The 5,000-nt window shown below is 41.1% G+C and overlaps 1 long non-coding RNA gene across 1 annotated transcript in view; it reads left to right on the top strand.

Moving 5' to 3' along the window:
- Positions 1–125: 125 nt before the first annotated feature.
- The window catches only part of LOC137543914 (uncharacterized), a 30,084-nt gene continuing 25,209 nt past the window's right edge, over positions 126–5,000 (top strand). Inside the window, exon 1 of the long non-coding RNA XR_011025659.1 lies at positions 126–317. This is a non-coding gene — a long non-coding RNA (uncharacterized lncRNA). The remainder of the gene's footprint in view (positions 318–5,000) is intronic.

The following is a 5,000-nucleotide window of genomic DNA, read 5'->3' as shown; positions in this document are numbered from 1 at the left end:
ACACACAGACCCAATTTACATGCACATCCACACATGCACATCCCCACACACTCTCACACCAACATGTACACACACTAAAATTCTTATATAATGTTACAGTATATGACGATAAAGCATGCAGTAATTATGCTATTTCATAATTTCAGATGAGGTCAGAACTGTTTCTGCTGCAGAAAGATCAGAGGCTGCTTCTGGAGATCCATCATTAAGGAATACCTGGTCCAGCCCTCATCACTCACCAACATCCCAGTCTGCTAGATTTCCAGTCCAACAAAAGAAGCCATTATTAGGAGAGAGAAGACCCTCAACCAGCTCAGGTATGCAGGAAATTATAGACTGTGTTTAATTTGATCATTGCTATTTTTATTTGTAAGTAAATAATGCCTGTTAGTGGATTCCTGCAAATTACTGTATTTTTTGGACCATAAGACTCAATTTATTTCTCCCCCAAAAGTCAGGGAAAAAAGACACTGTGTCTTATAGTGCAAATGCAGGGAGTTCCTGACTTGTGACCGCCTCCCAATAGGAGCCTCCAACCCGCCACAATGTTGGGGACTCCCTGTACTGTGCCCATGCAGAGGAGGACATGGGGGGGGGGGGCACAAAGGGGCAGGACATAAGATGGACACAAAGGGGCATAGAGCAGGACACAGGGAAACACAATGGGTACAAAGGTGGCATAAGGTTATGACATTGTGGGAATAACCGAGACATGGATGGGTGAAAGCCATGACTGGATAGCTAATTTAAAAGGATACAATGTGTTTAGGAAGGATAGAACAGGGAAAAAAGGTGGATGGGGTTTGTCTCTTTAAGAATTCTCTTACTACTGACCTCAACGATGAGATGGAGGAAGATTGCGAAGATGTGGAGTCCGTTTGGGTAAATATTAATGGTGGAAATAAATTTTGCCAATTGCTTATTGGGGTATGCTACAGGCCACCTCTTATTAATGAAGCTGCAGAACTGCGATTACTACAGCAGATTGAAAAAGCTGCAAGTAAAAATTAGGTCATAATTATGGGCGACTTCAACTTTCCAGACATTGACTGGAGTATTGAGGCTACCCATTCTGGTAAAAGCAGCAGATTTCTGGCAGCACTACAGGACAATTACTTGACTCAAATGGTAACTGAACCAACTAAGGGGAATGCGTTACTGGATCTGATCATTTCTAATAGACCAGATAATGTATCAAATGTGCAGGTTCAAGAACATTTGGGAAATAGTGATCACAACATAACGTTTGATCTGGTGACTGATAGGCCACGGGGCAGCGGGACCACTAAAACTATGAATTTTAGAAAAGCAAAGTTCAATCAAATTAGGCAGGCACTAAGTTTGGTGAACTGGGATAATGTACTACAAGGGGAAGCCACTGAAGGGAAATGGCAAGCTTTTAAACTTATACTCAATCAATATTGTAGTATGTATATCCCATATGGAAACAAAATATCTAGGAATAAAAAAGGCCTCTATGGATGAATAGAAAGGTTAAAGATAAAATGAAGAGGAAAAAGAATGCCTATAAGGTCTTAAAACAGGAGGGGACCGAGGCTGCACTAAGCAATTATGAGGAGTGCAATAAAAATAGTTAAAAAAGAAATTAGGCAGGCAAAGATTGAAGCTGAAAAATAAATCGCTAGGGATATCAAATCTAACCCCAAAAAGTTTTACAAGTACATTAACTCTAAAAAAAGAAAGGTTGACTGTATAGGACTCCTAAAGGATGAGGGTGGGAACTCAATGGTGGATGACCAAGGTAAGGCAGAGTTTTTAAATGCTTTCTTTGCTTCTGTCTTCACAAAAGAAACAGCACCGTTGCAAATTACAGAGGCGGAAGAGTCTCAATCTTCTAACTGTAATATTAAATACTTAACGCAGGAAGAAGTGAAGGCAAGACTAAATAAATTAAAAATAGACAAGGCACCTGGCCCGGATGGCATGCATCCTCGGGTCCTAAGGGAATTAAGTTCAGTTATAGATAAACCCCTTTATCTTATCTTTTGTGACTCTCTTGCAACTGGCAGAGTCCCAGTGGATTGGCGTACAGCCCACGTTTTCCCATTATTTAAGAAGGGCAAAAAATCAGCTCTAGGAAATTATAGACCTGTAAGCTTAACATCAGTTGTATGCAAACGATTTGAGGGGTTACTAAGAGATACTATACATGACTTCATACTAGAAAATATCTTATTTCTCAGCATCAACATGGGTTTACTAAAGACAGGTCCTGTTTGACTAACATGCTCAGCTTTTATGAGGTAGTGTATGCTAATATGGATATTGGGAATGCTGTAGATGTGATATACTTGGACTTTGCAAAGGCCTTTGACACTGTTCCCTACAAAAGTCTGGTGCAAAAGTTGAGGATGCAAGGACTGGGGAAGAGTGTGTGCATGGATAGGGAACTGGCTAATGGACAGAAAACAGAGTTGTGGTCAATGGATCGTACTCAAAATTGGAGACTGTTAGCAGTGGGGTCCCACAGGGGTCTGTTCTGGGTCCAGTGCTCTTCAATTTATTTATTAATGACCTAGTAGATGCCGTAGTGAGCAATGTTGCTATTTTTGCAGATGATACAAAATTGTGCAGAATCATCAACTCTCAGGAAGATAGTGTCATATTGCAACAGGATCTGGATAGGATGGCTATATGGGCACATACATGGCAGATGAAATTCAATGTTGACAAATGTAAAGTCATGCATTTTGGACATATTAATGGTCTAGCACCATACAAAATAAATGGGATACAGTTGGGGACATCAAACTTGGAGAAGGACTTAGGAGTACTCATCGACAACAAGTTAAATAATCGTACTCAATGCCAAGCAGCTGCAGCTAAAGCTAACAAAATTTTGGGATGCATTAAAATGGAAATAAAAACTTGAGATACTAGCATAATATTGCCCCTGTTTTACTCTGTAGTAAGGCCACATCTGGAATATGGAATTCAGTTCTGGGCACCACATTGCAAAAAAGATAATGCAATTTTAGAGCAGGTGCAGAGACGAGCAACAAAATTGATACGTGGGATGGAAGGTCTCATTTATCAAGAAAGGTTAGATAAACTGGGTTTATTTAGTCTAGAGAAAAGACGCCTTAGAGTGGATCTAATTAACATGTATAAATACATCAGAGGGCAATATAATAGTTCGGCGGATGAGCTTTTTGTCCCTAGGCCTTCTCAAAGGACCAGAGGACATGATCTGCGCATGGAGGAAAAACGTTTTAGCCATTTATTTAGAAAAGGGTTCTTTACAATAAGAGTGATTAAGATGGGGAATGCATTGCCACAGGAAGTAATTATGGCAAACTCTATACCTGCATTTAAAGGGGGCTTAGATGCTTTCCTTGCATTGAAAGACATCGATGCCTACAATTACTAGGTAATGCCTAATGATGTTGATCCAGGGATTTTATCTGATTGCCATCTGGAGTCGGGAAGGAATTTTTCCCTTTAGGGGCTAATTGGACCATGCCTTGTAAGGGTTTTTTCGCCTTCCTCTGGATCAACAGGGATCTGGATCAACAGGGATATGTGAGGGAGCAGGCTGGTGGTGTACTTCATACTGGTTGAACTCGATGGACGTATGTCTTTTTTCAACCAAAATAGCTATGTAACTATGTAATCCACAAGAAGCCCCTTCGCCATGGATGCACCAGGTTTACTATATATTATTATTATTATTATTTAGTATTTATATAGCACCGACCTCTTCCGCAGCGATGTACATAGTATATAGTCTAGTCATTAACTGCCCCTCAGAGGAGCTCACAATCTAATCCTTACCAGAGTCCTATGTCTATGTAGAGTACGCAGACACAGGGAGAACATACAAACTCCTCGCAGATGTTGACCTGGCTGGGATTCAAACCAGGGACCCAGTGCTGCAAGGCGGTGATGCCCAATATTTCTTTCCCCTGGTTTTTGTCTTCTATACTTCGGTGTGTTTTATGGTCATAAAAAATACAGTATATATCAAAAGAAAGATTATTATTATTATTATTATTTAGTATTTATGTAGCGCCGACATCTTCCGCAGCGCTGTACAGAGTATATATAGTCTTGTCACTAACTATCCCTCAAAGGAGCTCACAATCTAGTCCCTACTATAGTCATATGTATATATTGTGTAGTGTATGTATTGTAGTCTAAGGCCAATTTCGGGGGGTACGCCAATTACCTTATCCGTGTCTTGGGGGTTTGGGAGGAAACCGGAGTGCCTGGAGGAAACACACACAGACACTGGGAGAACATATAAACTCCTTGCAGATGTTGATTTGGCTGGGATTCAAACCGGGGACCCAGCGATGGAAGGCGAGAGCGCTAACCACTACGCCACCGTGCTGCCTGTACTTATAGTAGATGACAAATTAACAGAACATTGATACATGTTATACTTAAAGGAAAACTAAACTGAGGATATGGATTTTTTCTTTTAAAATAATACCAGTTGCCTGGCTCTCCTGCTGATCCCGTGTCTCTAATACTTTTAGCCACAGCCCCTCAACAAGCATGCAGAGCAGGTGCTCTGACTGAAGTCAGACTGGATTAGCTGCATGCTTGTTTCAGGTGTGTGATTCAGCCACAGAGATCAGCAGGATGCCAGGCAACTGGTATTGTTTAAACATCCATATTCCTCTGTTAAGGTTCCCTTTAAGTGTACCGGAGGCGAACCTCTGGTACAAAAATAAATTGTGCGGTGTTAAAGGACAGCTGCAGCGAGAGGTATGTGGATGCTGCCATGTTTATTCCCTTTTAAACATACCAGTTGCCTGGCAATCCTGCTGATCCTCTGCCTCTAATACTTTTAGCCATAGATCCTGAACAAGCATGCAGCAGATCATGTGTATTTGACATTGTCAGGTCTGACCAGATTAGCTGCATGCTTGTTTCTGGTGTTATTCAGACACTACAGCCGCCAAATAGACCAGTAGCACTGCCAGGCAATTGGTATTGTTAAAAATGAAATAAATACGGCAGCCTGCATATCC

Source organism: Hyperolius riggenbachi, unplaced genomic scaffold, assembly GCF_040937935.1.
Source record: "Hyperolius riggenbachi isolate aHypRig1 unplaced genomic scaffold, aHypRig1.pri scaffold_411, whole genome shotgun sequence".
Classification (NCBI taxonomy): Eukaryota; Metazoa; Chordata; class Amphibia; order Anura; family Hyperoliidae; genus Hyperolius; species Hyperolius riggenbachi.
Note: the sequence above shows the minus strand (reverse complement) of the source record. Positions and strands in the feature narration are given on the sequence as shown.